This window comes from Ovis aries, chromosome 9 (assembly GCF_016772045.2).
Source record: "Ovis aries strain OAR_USU_Benz2616 breed Rambouillet chromosome 9, ARS-UI_Ramb_v3.0, whole genome shotgun sequence".
Classification (NCBI taxonomy): domain Eukaryota; kingdom Metazoa; phylum Chordata; class Mammalia; order Artiodactyla; family Bovidae; genus Ovis; species Ovis aries.
The window spans coordinates 55,473,752-55,489,578 of record NC_056062.1 but is presented as its reverse complement, the minus strand read 5'-3'; the positions used below and the strand labels follow the sequence as shown (position 1 = coordinate 55,489,578).

The 15,827-nt window shown below is 39.4% G+C and overlaps 1 pseudogene; it reads right to left on the bottom strand.

The window, feature by feature from the left end:
* Window positions 1-1,206: 1,206 nt before the first annotated feature.
* Window positions 1,207-2,820, bottom strand: LOC101118794 (acetyl-CoA acetyltransferase, cytosolic-like; annotated as a pseudogene).
* Window positions 2,821-15,827: the final 13,007 nt, after the last annotated feature.

The following is a 15,827-nucleotide window of genomic DNA, read 5'->3' as shown; positions in this document are numbered from 1 at the left end:
CTAACACATTAAGGGGTAGCATATTTTTCTATGAAGGGCCAGTGTTTTAGGCTTCACTGGCCATTTGGTCTCTTTCACAGATGCTCAACTCTGCCATTTTACCATAAAGCAACCACAAACAATACGCAAATGAAGGAACCTGGATGTGTTCCAATAAAACTTTTTATTTATGGACATTGAAATCTGAATTTCATATAATTTCACAAGTCACACAGTATTATCCTTCTTTTGATTTTATTCTCAACCATTTAAAAATGTAAAATGCTTCTTCACTCACCATCCATGCAAAAACAAGTGGCAGGCCAGATTTGGTCCACAAACTATGTTTGTTTGGACATTGTGTTCTGGACTACTGGTTCTGTAAGATGAGGCATCTCCTAACCTTGCGATATCATCCCTGTAGTACTTAATAAGTGCTTCTGTGAGTATTGTCAAAGTGAACACTGGCATCATAGAGACAAGAAGCAGTGAATACAAACAAATGTAAAGTTCACCCTTCTGCCTTCCTCCTGACTTCCTCATCGGAATATCTTTAAGGGAATCCTCTATTATTTTCTTTCATACTTTTCTGTTCTTTTCAACTAAGTAGTTACCAACATAGTTAATTATGGATTTATTTGTGAGTTTTCATGTTTATTGCTTCATTGATTTTGATCAATGACATGATAAAGTATCATAAATGTAATGACTTTAAAGCAATACACATTTTCATCTGCTTCCACAAGTCATTAGTCAGATGGGCTTGGTTGGGTCTCTAGAGAATGTCACAAGGCTAAAATCAAGGTGTCTACAGGACTGTGTTCCTTTACAAAAACTCGAGAGAGTCTACGCAGAATCTGCTTAGAAGCAGACTTTCTTCTATGAAGGGCAAATGTTTTAGGCTTCCCTGGTCATTTAGTCTCATGTTGGCTGAGTGGAGTTCCATGCAGCTATAGGACTGAAGTCTCCATGTCTTTGATGACTGTTGGCTTATTCTCAGCACCTAAATTCTCCTGCATTCCTTGACTCATATTCCTATGCCTTTAAAGCCAGTAACTGTGGATCAAAGTCTTCTACATGCTTCATCTCGCCTTCCTTTTCTTCAGCTCCTCATCTCCTCCAACTTCAACCAAGAAAGGGTCTCTGGCTTTTATTTATTTATTTTTCTTGATGACTGATCTGTTTTATTTATAACAATGTTAGATGCAGCTTGTTTGTACCTCGATATTACACATTAAAGGGCAACAGGCTGTCGAGTCTTGCATTTCTTATGAAGTGGAAGGTAGTTTCCACCCTCACGTAGGCAGCAACACGATATCCACCCTTGTGCTCCAGTGTGTGTAACAGGGTGACAAGAATAGGACAGCCAGATGCTCCAAGAGGATGGCCCAGGGCTGTGGCTCCTCCTTCAGTGTTGACCTTCTCTGGATTTAAACCAAGTTCTTTAGCTATTGCAACAGACAGGGCTGCAAAGGCTTCACTGATTTCAAATACATCAACATCCTCCAGTGACCACCCTGCTTTTGCAGCAGCTTGCTTTATTGCTGGAGCTGGTCCTATTCCCATATGGAAGGCTCCACATCTGCTTGTGCCCAGGAACCTATCTGTGCTAGGGTGTGAGCCCACAGTTGCCAGTTTCAGACTTCATAAGAACCACTGCTGCAGCACCATCTTGTCCCTGAAGCGATTAGCCGGTGTGACTGTTCCGTCCCATCCATAAGGAAGCAAGGCTTTAGCTTATAGCGGCTTGCATGTTGCTGCCATGGTGAGGAAACTCATCTGTTTTAACTTCAGTAAGACCTTTTTCCCCTGGTGGCTCGGTAAAGAGTCTGCCTGCAATGCGGGAGACCGGGTTCGATCCTGGGTCGGGAAGATCCCCTGGAGAAGGAAATGGCAACCCACTCCAGTCTTCTTGCCTGGAAAATCCCATGGATGGAGACTGGTAGGCTACAGTCCATGGGGTTGCAAACAGTCTGAGAAGACTGAGCGACTTCACCTCAAGAACATTTTTAGAAGATACAAAAATGGGTACAATCTGTTTGTCAAAACGGCGGCCTTCTGTGCATTCTCCGTCCTGTTTGGGGACAGCACTGCAACCCTGGCCTGGTCTTCTCTACTCACTTGCCATTGTTTGGCCTCATTTTCGGCTGTAATGCCCATATGATAGCTGTGGAATGCGTCAGTGAGCCCGCCACAGAGTATGCTGTCGGTCAGTGGGTTTTCCCCAAGCTTGACTCCCGCCCTCAAGTGAGCCAAATGAGGAGCCTTGCTTATATTTTCCATGCCTCCTGCAACAATGCTGGAGTCGCCTATCCTTATCGACTGGGCTGAGACACACGGCTTTCAGACCTGACCTACAGATCATTTGGCAGCTGCACGCTGGAAGAGAGTAGGGATTCCTGCACCACACTGGCCTGTCGAACAGGGTTCTGCCCACAGCCTACTGCCATAATGTGTCCAAATAGGACTTCCCTGGTGGCTCAGATGGTAAAGCGTCTGTCTACAATGTGGGAGACCCGGTTCGACCCCCGGGTTGGGAAGATCCCCTGGAGACGGGAATGGCAATTCACTCCAATACTCTTGCCTGGAGAATCCCATGGACTCCTCTGTCCAGGGTGTAAGAAGTCGGACACGACTGAGAGACTTTACTTACTTACCATGACCTCTGAGACCTCTTCGGAGCCACAGCGCCCTTTTCAGGACCTCTCTGATGGCAGTTGAGCCCAGGTCATGGACAGAAATGGTGGATAGGGCACCATCGAAAGAGCCTATGGTGCTCGCTGCGGAGACAAGGACCGCTGGGTCCGAGTCTGCACTCATCCTGCCGCACTACCGCCTCTCTAGCAGCTACTGTAGGCCCCAGGGCAGCCCCAGTGCTGACTTTTTTTTTTTTACTTTACAACACTGTATTGGTTTTGCCATACATTGACATGAATCCACCACAGGTGTACATAAGTTCCCAACCTGAACCCGCCTCCCACCACCCTCCCATATCATCTCTCTGGGTCATCTCAGTGCACCAGCCCCAAGCATCTTGTATCCTATCGAACCTAGACTAGCGATTCATTTCTTACATGATAGTATGTGCTGGCTTTTAAAGTTTCATGTAATTAAATGTTCTTACCCATATAGTCTAGGGTACTATCTCCATGTCAAGATCAGTAACTTTAACTACATCTGCAAAGTTCCTTGGCCATGTAATACAGCACTGTTATAGGTTTCAGGGGTGAGTACACAGACATCTTTGGAAGGAGGCATTATTCAGTATACCACAAAAACCAACCATCCCTGTAAGTTTCATGAACAAAGGCCCCATCTTTTTTTATCATTGTTGCACATCCAATATGTGACATGCTTGCCATACACATAATAATGGCTCAATAAATATATCTTGAATCAAAGAAAGAATAAGTGAGCAAAGGAATGAGTGAATATGTGGATCTAGAGTTTAGTAGAATGTTCTAACATTGAATCAAACATGTAGGAACCTTGAGTGTATCTATGGGTCAGTGGTTAACAAAAGCACAGATTTTCACTTCAGGAAAACATGGATTCAAGTTGGTAGTTTAATTGTCGCTTATTAACTGAGTACCAAGGATCTCTGTGCCACAGTTTCTTCATATGAAAATGAAATCAAAACTTCTGTCCAAACGTTTTGCTGAGGATCAGATATATGTGGCTGTGTATCTAGTTCCTGGATATTACAGTGCCTAGCTCATAGTAAGCACTTACTTTATTATAGCCATTATAAATGTTACAGGTATTTTGAGGTCTAGGTAGTTAATGGAATTAACTTATTTGGGAAGAAATGGAATAAAGTAGAGGGGAGGGAGGGAGAAGGGTAGGGTTGGGTCCCGGAGATGGAAGGGAAGAGAGTCTCAGCAGAACACTGTCACTTAGCAATATTTAAGAAGCAAGTAACTAAAGAGAACTAAGAATCAATAGTTAAAGATGCAAGAAAGATAGAGAAGAGCACAGTCTTGGAACAAAAGTGGAGGAGGAACTTGAAGGACAGAGTCACTAAAAGTTTCAAATATGAGGACAGTATCATGTAACGTAAAAATTGAAATGAGTCCATTATATTATTGGATAAAGATGTCAGTGGTGACCCAGCAAGGAAGGTTTGGTGAAATATTAAGGAAGACATTCAAATGTAGCAGTTTGCAGGAAAATGGAAAAAGAAGGAATGAGAAAGCAAAATGGAATGAAAAGCATGGTCTATTATTTCCAGAAGTTTGATGTTGAAGGAAAAAAGCAAGATGAGCCATAATTTGGAGAAAAGGCTTGATGTAAATGGGACTTTGGGTGCACATGTATTTATTTTACTGTCCTTCACGCCTTTCTTACCACAGCTTTTCAATCCCGTTCCTCTATCTTTTTCACCTTCTCCCATCAATGATAAAATTAATCAATTAATCAATAAAAAGGTTAATCAATAGTAAATCTAAGAGAACAATGGAAAAATTTATTTGAGCCAACTTGGGAGACAGTTTTTTCAGAAAACTCTGAGGCCTCTTCTGCAGAGCTAAAGCGGGATTCCCTGGTGACTCAGATAGTAAACAATCTGCCTGCCGATATGGGAGACCCAGGTTCAAGCCCTGGATCAGGAGGATCCCCTGGAGAAGGAAGTCGTCACCAGTATTCTTGTCTGGAGAATTACATGGACAGAGGAGCCTGGTGGAACACAGTCCATGGGATTGCAAAGAGGAGAATGACTGTCACACATAAAGTAGGAAGCCAGTATATAATGTGATTTTAGAAAGAGAGTCCATGCAATCAAGCACATAGAAGGCTATTGCTATTTGCAAGGTACCGATATGGTATCCTAGTGAATGGTTTTAGTGTTTTTCTAAGTGTAGGGAGGTGCAAGAAACCAGATTCATGAAATTTTCTCCTGAAAATATCTAACTATCTGAAGGCCAGTTCTGCCAGTTTTCTGAGTGCAAAGTGCCTTATCCTGATCTTCACCCTGAGTTCCTTTCAGGTTGTACTGTACCACTGACAGCAGTGGGTAATGATTTGATTCTTGTAGAACTGAATGATGGGCAACATTCTTTATTGTACAATCCCTTCCCTTTTGGCTTTAATGTCAGCCAAGGGTTTGAGAGATATTCTGTGACCAAGTTGTCCCACAGTGCTAGAAATACTCATTCCCAGTTTGGGTGAGGATTTCATTGGTAGGTCACTTCATGTAGTATTACTGAAGTAGGCTTAGTAAACAGCAGCCAAAAGCCCTGTCCCACCTGTCTTACTAGTTTGTTAAAATCCAGGAAATGATTTGCTCTTGTCGCTTCTTCCCAAATCTAGGCTTCCAGGGTTATAACCATTGATCTCATTGAACTGTATAAGTGATCAATGGTCTCAATTCATTCTAGAGTCTTTTTAGTAGAGGCTTAGAAACACATTTGGTAATGCAAGAAATTGTAAAACAGGCCAAATACCAGTAATATACCTAGTAACATTAATAAGCTCATAAGAAAGTATTCAAGTTAAAACTTGCGTTAGATGCAGCTCAGTATCTCCCCAGGTTGTCTGATCCAGGCTGCTCTGCATCAGCCATCTCAAAATGAAATGACAAGTTGGAATCATATATAAAGTTCACCACAGACACTTGCATGTACCAGATGAGGGGTGGCTTATCGTGTCCTCTTACAGGATTGAGAAAGGAATGTTATCTTCTAAGGAGGGGCATGGCTGATGTCTGAAGAAGAAAAATCGATCTTTATGGTTGAGCAGGTATTTCTGGCCTTGGGGAGGTCTGGTTAATGCTCAGTGTAGATGCATAATGCGTGCTAGAGGCAAGGGAGGAGGCCTATGGGCAGAGAAAAGCTTTATGTTTAAATTTTTCTTTTTTTTTTTTAAGTTTTTTATTTTTTAAATTTTAAAATCTTTAATTCTTACATGCTTTCCCAAACATGAACCCCCTCCACCTCCTCCCATAACATCTCTGGGTCATCCCATGCACCAGCCCCAAGCATGCTGCATCCTGCGTCAGACATAGACTGGCGATTCAATTCACATGATAGTATACATGTTAGAATGTCATTCTCCCAAATCATCCCACCCTCTCCCGCTCCCTCTGAGTCCAAAAGTCTCACTTTAAAAATACCAGTTTTATTTCATCACTCCATCATGCTCAACAAAGAACCTCAACTACTGCAACATATAGGAACTATCAGGCAGGACCTTTCTCAACTTGTTAAGATAACCTGTTTCCCACATCTCAACTCCCCAAAGGTCTTACCTTCTGCCTTGCTATCAAGTGGAAGTGATAAACTGTCACATATCAGAATAATTCTGTCATTTATGCACTGAATCCCTGCCCTGCTTGCTTTCTACCATCTAGTGTGTGTTAGTTGCTCAGTTGGGTCCAACTCTTTGTGACCCCGTGGACTGTAGCCCGCCAGGCTCCTCTGTCCATGGAATTCTCCAGGCAAGAATATTGGAGTGGGTTTCCATTCCCTTCTCCAGGATCTTCCCAACCCAATGATAGAACCCAGGTTTCCTGCCTTGCAGACAGATTCTTTACTGACTGAGTCCACCAGGGAAGCCCACCTTCTTACCATGATCTTGAATAATTATTAACTCCTCTGTATCTCAGTTCTTTCCATTATAAAGTGGAAGCAAAAACTCACTATGTTAATGTAGATTAAATAAGGGAAGCATGAATAAAATGTGAATATAATGGCTAGTGTTTAGTAGGCACTCAATATCTTCTCTCCTTCCTTTTTAAAAAATATTTGGGGCACATTGCCCAGCATGCAGGATCTTAGTTCCTGGCCAGGATCAAACCCACACCCGTGCAGTGGAAGCCTAGAATCAACCACTGGAGTACCAGCCAAGTCCCTCCCTTGCTTCTAATACTAAATATATAACCTTTTTGGTACCTTGTTCCATTATGGTTTTCCCCTAAACCCTTGTCTTCCTCTGGCATAGTCAATTATTAGGCTTTTTCATTAGACACTTTCTGTTCTACCAGCATCTAGGATTTCCCATTTCTTTTCCATTCTTCATCTATTACATGCCAATTGTTCTTTACTCTTTTATAAGCTACCTCTGCAGTCCTACCTTCTGGTCTTGCTCCACATCTTTTCAATCTTTGTCTGTATTCATACGCTTATTACAACACCAGCTCTGCATCATTTCACTTGTGAACCCTACTCTTTAAGCCTCCCTCACATGGTCCCTTCTCTCACCACCTCTTTACTCTTTGACTTGATATCTAAAAGCAATAAATGGAATGTCATTTATCAGACATACATCCTATGAGGAAAAGAACATCTGTTTCATCCATTGCTGTATCCTTAGGACCTTGAACTTTGATTGTTTCTTGAACATTGAGTTAATGAATTAGCATGTCCCTGCTTCCAATTTCCGTTCCTTGAAGTCATCAAACTGCTTTGCCTAACTATCAAATTTATATCTTCAACCAAAACTTTCCTTTTGTGTTTCAGGCTGCCTGCTTGACAGCTCCCCTTAAACGTCTCATTTTGAATTAGACATGCTCCAAACTAAATCCAAGAACCTTACTTCCACCTCTCAGTTGTTTCTCCTTCACAGCCCTCTAGCTCAGTGAATCCACCTGTTGTTCCAACGAGACATTTGGAGTCATCATTTTGAGTTCATCTTATTTATTCCCCTAACCAATCCTCCATTAAATCCACAGACTTTGTTATGGCATATCTCTTGGCTCTGTATACTTCTTTTCATCTCCATTGCTAACATCTGTAGCAATCTGTATAGCATCTATATAGCAATCACTCTGTATAGTGTGGACTACTGCAGTAGTCTATTATATGTCTCCTCATATTCATGCCTAAGCCCTGTGCAATCCATTTTCCATACAGTAGTAAGAATAGTATGTTTAAATGTATTGGTTTGGGCCAAAAAGTTCCTTCAGATTCTTCTGTAACATCTTATGAAAAACCCAAGCAAATTTTTGGCCACCACAATAGAATTAATCATTTCACTCCTTTATTCCAAACATTGGAAAGAAATAATAAGCATGGCCTATGAGGATATACATAATTGAACTCCTGCCTGTATTAGCAGCTAGATTTTTTCCACTCCGCTTGTTATTTGTATTTTCATCACTTTCTCTAGAGTTCAGCTTTTTCTTACTTTGGAATCTTCAAAGAGGTAGTTCTTTCATTTATGTTTCTGCAGTCAGCTGCACATTGACTAGCTGGCTCTGCTTCAGCAGGTCATTTGGTTGTCAGCTGGGTATCTCAGCTCTCCTTCATGTAGCCACTTGATCTCTTGTAGGCTGTCCTTGTGCTGTGGGCTTACTCTATGGCAGAGGCAGAGTTGAAAACAAGTCATAAGATGAGCCCAAACTCAAAGTGGAGAAATAGACCTCTGCTAGATGGGAGAAACTGTCAAATCACCTTGCAAACAAAGAACACGGATATAGGTAAGCCATTATCTGAGGCTATCAATAAAATGAATCTACACAACAGCCAAGTCTCAGAAAGAGAGTCTGATTTTTTTCTTGCCTTTAAAGTATAGGATATTGCTATATGTAAATATGTGTGTGTGCTTAGTCGTTCAGTCATGTCTGACTCTTTGCGACCCCATCAACTGTAGCCTGCCAGACTCCCCCATCCATGGGGATTCTCCAGGCAAGAGTACCAAGTGGGTTGCCATGCCTTCCTCCAGGGTTCTTCCCAACCTAGGGATCAAACCCAGGTCTCCTGCACTGCAGGTGGATTCTTTACCATCTGAGCCACCAGGGAAGCACAGGAATACTGGAGTGAGTAGCCTATCCCTTCTCCAAGGCATCTTCCCAACCCAGGAATCAAACCAGTGTCTCCTGCATTGCAACAGATTCTTAACCAGCTTAGCTACCAGGGAAGCCCAGATGCAAATGTAAATAGGTACAAATATCAATATATACTTAATTGAGTACTGGAAGATATTTATATTTCAAAACTCCTCCAAAGGTAGTAGAAAAGTTTCCCTAGTGATAAGGACAGAGGCTGTAATGAAGTTTGGAATTAGGATTTGGGAAGTGGAAACAGGCATTTATTTTATTTTAAGATTATAAAGTGATAGAATTTACCTGGGTCTCGAAGAAAGTGCTACAAAAATCAAGAAAGTTTGAGAAGCAGTGCAGGAAGAATGAAACAGTGAATAAAAGGGTAGATTTTAGAACAAGAGAAATTCTTCAAGGCTTCCATACTTAGGTAATTTCTTCTGTGTCACTTTAGGCTCCGAAAGTCACAGATCCCTATATGAAACAGTAACACTGTGTGCCTTTCTTTACAGTATTCATTAATGTGGAACCTTCACATTACTTTGTGTAAGCTTCTACACAGAAGTCAGACGTTGTCAGCGATTTTTCCAAATTTTTTGAGCATAAATATTTTATAATGTAAACCAGTCAGAATGTCCATGATCAACAGTTCTACAAATAACAAATGATGGAGAGGGTGTGGAGAAAAGGGAACTCTCTTACACTGTTGAAAGGAATGTAAGTTGGTTCAGCCACTATAGAAAATGTTATGGAGGTTCCTTAGAAAACCAAAAGTAGAATTACCATATGATCCAGCAATCACATTCCTGGGCATATACCTGGAGAAAACCATCATTCCAAAAGATACCCCAATGTTTATTCATTGTAGCACTATATACAATAGCCAGAACATGAAAGAAACTAAATGTCCATCAACAGAGGAATGGATAAAGATGTAGTACATATAAGAAAGTAAAGTCACTCAGTCCTGTCCGACTCTTTGTGATCCCATGGACTGTGGTTTACCAGGCTTCTCTGTCCATGGGATTTTCCAGGCAAGAGGACTGGAGTGGGTTGCCATTTCCTTCTCCACGGGCTCTTCCTGATATATACAATGAAATATTGCTCAACCATAAAAAGGAATGAAACTGTGCCATTTGCAGAGATGAATGGCACATCGGTCACACTCTGTCACAGAGAGTGTGGCATCACTGACTCAATGGACATGAGTTTGAGAAAACTCAGGGAGATGGTAAACAACAGGGAAGCCTGGCATGCTGTAGTTCATGGGGTTGCAAGAGTCGGACATGACTAAGCAACTGAACAACGAAGCTGTCCTAGCAGAGTTTCCCAGGGGCTCAGAAGGAAAGAATCCACCTGCAATGCAGGAGACATGGGTTTGATCCCTGGGTTAGGAAGATCCCTGGATAAGGAAATGACAATCCACTCCAGTATTCTTGCCTGGGAAATCCTATGGGCGGAATAGCCTGGAGGGCCATAATCCATGGGGTTGCAAAAACGATTTAACAACTAAACAACTAACAAACAACTAAACAACAAAAGCTCTCCTAGCAATCTATTTATTTGCAAACATTTTGATCTTCTTTTGGAAACATTCTTACCTGAGGTACATAATTCCTTGTTGATCTTGTGATGGTCAATTGTATGTGTCAGCTTCACTGGACTAAGTGATGCTTAGATAACTGGGAAATATGATTTCTGAGTGTGTCTGTGAGGGTTTTTTCAGAAGAGATTAGCATTTGAATCAGTAGATTGAGTAAAAATCACCCTCATGAATGTGAGCAGACATAATACAATCCTGCAGTGGTGGTTTAGTCTCTAAGTTGTGTCTGATTCTTGTGACCCCATGGACTGTAGACCCCTAGGCTCCTTTGTCCATGGGATTTCCCAGGCAAGAATACTGGGGTGGGTTGCCATTTCCTTCTCCAGGGATCTTCCCCATCCAGGAATTGAACCCTGGTCTTCTACATTTCAGGCAGATCCTTTACCAACTGAGCTATCAGAGAAGCCTAGTCCAATCCTTCCAGGACTTAAATAGAAAAAAAGGTGAAGGAAGGGTGGATTTACTCTCTGCTTGATCTGGACATCCGTCGTCTCCTACCCTTAGAACTAGGTACTTCTGATTCCTGTATTTTCAGACTTGATTGGGGTCTTATATCATAGAACTTCCAATCCTCAGGTCTTTCAATTCAGACTAAATTCCACCACTGGTTTATTTGTTCTAGCTTGCAGACAGCAAGCAGATCATGGGACTTCTAAACGTCCATTACTCTGGGAGTCAATTCCTATGATATATCCTTTTATATACATCGTTAAACATCTTATTGATTCTGTTTCTCTAGAGAATCCTGACAAAAACACTTCCCCATGACATATAATTCCTATTGGTTTTTAATTTTCAATTTCAACTCAATTGTTACTCCTTTATAAATGACATTTATTTGTGGCAACTGTTAGAGAGTCCTTGTCTTTGCTGTTCTGTGCTTTCACTATGTTGTGACTAACAATAGATTTCTACATACTTAACCTGTTTAGCTCACGTGACGGCTTTTGAATTATAATTTGTACCTTTCATGAATTCTCAAAAAATGTTATCATTGTTTCTTCCCCATTTTCTCTAATCTCCTTTGAGAATTCCAATTACGCATGTGTTCATCCTTATTTTCTTTTTGTATGCCACTTGTTATTTTTCAAGGTTTCTATATCCTAGCATCTCTGTAAGCTGCATTTATCTATTTCATTATTAATTTATACATAATAATTTACTATCATTAATCTATAATCTCTCTTTTAGTTTATGACTTTTCTTTCTGCCCTTATATTTAACCCATCAATTGAAGTTTTGACTTAAATATTCAAGTTTAATCTCTCAGCTTCTTCTGGGTTTTCCTGACCAGTAGTATAAAACCGGTAGTATCCAATATAAAGTAGAATTTGAAGGACTTCGGTGGTAGTGCAGTGGCTAAGACGCCACGCTCCCAGTGCAGGGAGCTTGGGTTTGATTCCTGGTCAGGGAACTAGATCCCACATTCTGCGGCTAAGTATTCTCACCCCCAGCAAAGATTGAAGATCCTGCTTGCTGTAATTATGATCCAACACAGCCAAAATAAATGAATAAGTAAAATAAATATTTTAAGAAATGGACTCTCCTTTAAAAAAATAAAAAATAAAGTAGAACTCTAAACTAGTGTGAGATAAGCCAAGACACACATTCTACAGAATCACTTTATCCCCGTCTGCCGCTGTGGTCAAACCAGACAGATTTTCACATCCTTCTACACTTTTGGTCAATATATCTTTTCCATCCTGCTCTTTAAGGATAGATTCCTTTGGAGAAACAACTATTATGAGAATTCTTCTGATTTTCTCTACTTCCATAGACCAGACATAATATCCTTGTTCCAATGTAGCTATTCCCTAAAATTCCAGGTTGCTGTATCATCCTATTTTCCCTTCCTATGTCCCAGGAAATGCCTCAGATTTCATATTGTCCTGTGATTTTGATTTCAGCTTTTAAATCCTTCTGTGTTATTGGAGAAAGAGGAAATACTTAAAGATTTCTTTTAGTTTCTTGAGAATTCAGCCATGAATTTTAAAATATATTTATTTTAGCTTAGTTCATGCCTACATGTTATTCAGAGGAAGAGCTTGAAAGAAAACTACATATATTTTTACGTATAGCTATATTCTGACCACTTTGTGCTGTGTGAACACAAAAATATTTATTTAATAGTGTTATAGAGTTTTGGATTGAAGGAAAGAAAAACGTAAATAAGACACCGTGCATATTTTTAGTTTCTGAATGGTTTAAACATATAGAAAATAAAGAGAATGATATTAAACAGCCAAGATTTGACAACCCAGATATTATGAATGTTGATATTCTTCTATACATGCTTCAATTTTTTAGAGTAATACAATGTTGCCAAAACAAATAACTTCCAATTAGAGCTAACTGAAGAGTAGAGAATTTATTTATGCATTCTTTCAGTTAACATGCATTGACTCAAAAGTTAAATATCATATGCAATGCTTAGCAGTGTAGATTTAAATCACTCATGTTCAGGTCAATAATGGAACTATGCCTTTCCAAATAAAATTTTACTGTGACTGTGTTATTGATAACACAATCTTGTTTCATAAACATTTATTGAACACAGAGGAAAATTTAGCAGTGAAAATAAAGAGGAGAAAATGCTCTAATTATGAGAAGCCTTCTTTATTCCTTACTGGCACTGTATATCTTTAAAAAATTGACTCATTTATGTATGTTATTCCTTGCCTTTCACCTCTATTTGGATTATTTATTAATCCTTGACCAAAAAATCAATATATTGTGAATTCATTTATATACACTCAATATTAGTGAGATAAAATACAATAATGAAAGTACTATTACATAAAGAAATACCAGATAGAACTATTATAGATACTTAGAGATGAGCTATGCCTCTTTCATTTCCTGTATTTCACTGTACAAGTAGATATAGTACTATTTCTTCCATTATGAATTGAAATATTCTTAAATTTGTTGAAGAATTTCAATAAAGCCAATGAAAAGAATTATTAATCCCCTTGAATAGTAGTGGGAAATGCACTGTAATTGGTAGGCTTCATATCAGAATTCTTGGAATTTCTCCAACTGCATTAGCAATTGGTCATCTTAATTACATGGTCCATTAGCTGAAATCTGCATTACAAAACTCCCAAGCACAATTCTTGCCAACTCTGATCCATTCATTGTAAGGTCAAAGTTGCCTTGCTCATTGCAAAATGAAACTAGATATATTAAGTTAAAGTATTTTGAGCTCATTAAATATACAACCTCAAGTTAGTCACCATATCACATACAGAAAATAACTACAGTTCTCGAGACAATGCCTCCAATACTTCCAGCTTTTTATGATGTAAGGTAGTTCTGCAAAAGATATGGGCATATTCAAAAAAATTTAAAAGAGAATATCCATCTTTGAGCTTCTACTTCCTGTGACTTATAGATATAGTTACTTACAATATTGACACAAATGTCTCAGTCTAACTGATAATAACCATTAGCATATTTGTTAAAAAAAAAAAAGGAGATTCACTTATCGCTGCCAGCAAGGATTGCTTCAGTCCAGAGGTATCCATGGAACTGTAACCAAAGCCACCTTGCAATGTTTGTTTTAGCACAGTCCCAATTAAAAAGTATTCAGACAACCAACTAAAAGTGAATGAATCTATTCAGTATTCATTCCCTCACTTGCTAAGATATTAACTTCTATTTTTATCTGCAATGTACTCCATGCTGAAGTATTGTTATTAATAAAAGACACTCATTGTCTTCAAGATACTTATGACCTGGCCCATTTTATGCAAATGTTTCAAAAGAGTATAGATTTATGAAAGAATGTCGTTTTGTATCATTTCTATCACTTCTCCATTTTTTCCCAAAGGATGTAATGAAAAGCTCATTCCGATTCCTCACTAACATCCAAAAGCTATGTCTATACATTTCTTGGATCCCAACTATCTGATTTATCAAAATATTGAGGCTAACCTAGAATATAGCATATAATGAACTTAGGCTAGTATTGTTGTAACTTTAAATATTCTTTCAAATCATGTGTATGATAAGCCATTCTAGAATTTTGCCCAGTACTGAAGGCAGACTTATTGATTTACATTTCAGTCCCCAGTTTTGCTTCAATATAAGTGGAAACAAGAGATGCCTGTCTCTTGCCTTCTTGCATTATTTTGTTGTTTTTAGTTTCCTGAATCTTTAGAAATTACATAAAATTTCAAGTGCACATACAAGTTCTTATAGTAGCTGAGCTCCAATTGTTCCAAGTTAGAAGAGCTGTTAAATTGTCTCATACAGTCTTTTCACTCAACCATGCTTTCACACTGTTGCTTATCCTAAACTCTCTCATTTAAAACCTATTCCTTTGGCATGAAACAGAAATGGAGGTCATTAACCACTTCTATTTTCCTATACATTACACCTGTGGACTTACTGTACAGTCATGCCTTAATCCTTTTCAAGTCTTGAACAACAAAAACAAACAAACAAAACCAGAAAAATGCCTTTCTATTGTCTATGTATTTTCTTATTGCAGATCTCAGCATTAATCTTATATCATATATTGTTCTGTTTCACTCTAATATATATCCTTATCTAAATATCATCCAGTCCATCTTTTCTACCAACTTATTTAAAATCATGTTTTATTAAATTACTATCTATGCCGCCAAACCTTATCTCTAACCCTATCTTCCTCTTCCTCATTTTCTTTTGCATTTGGATCAGCTGCAATTGTAGAGTCTGATATTCCTTTTTGGAGGCTCCCGGCCTTATTAACTCATCCTTCTTTTTAGAGGGTCTTCTTGACCCTTCTTGTGGGATCAAATCTGTTATGGTGGAAGCTTAGAGACGATATGACTTAAGTCCAATCATCTTATACAAACCCGGCTGTCTGGAAATGGAAATAAAACAGTTTCCTGGAAGGAACTGTGTAGATAGGATGAGCTCTATGGAGTTCAATCTAGTTTCTAATCCTATTAGTCCCAGGGGAGATAGATAAAAGGACCATTAAAGTGGTAGAGATGTGTTCTGTGATTGTGATTGCACCCCAGTCTCTGACAGTGCCTACCTCCTTGTGGCCAACGAAGAAACTGCTAGTGTCAGGAGTTTCAGCTAAGGGACGCTTTGGTGGTAGCAATGATGAAGGGAACAAACCTGCACCCTGTGTTATTCTTAAACTAGCTGGGCGTTACACAGAGTTATTGAAATAGGTCGGAGGAACAGGAGCAACCTTCTTCCACCCTGGAAGCTAAAAGATAAGTCAGAGGTGGCAGAGGTAGTGATTTTAAAGATACTCCAGAGAGCAGTCGGATGACGATCATCATTAAATACCAGGACCATCATGTACCAATACCTCTTGCTTTGTATTCATGACCCTAAACCAAAGTTAATCTGCTATCACAGGGAGTTAATACACTCGTTAATGGTGACTAAACAAAGCCTAAATTATTCAGGATAAGTTTGTTGTTCAAACAACAACAGGGAGAATTTTGTAGTGGCCACAGAGCATCCTCCTGCTTGTGAGGAATA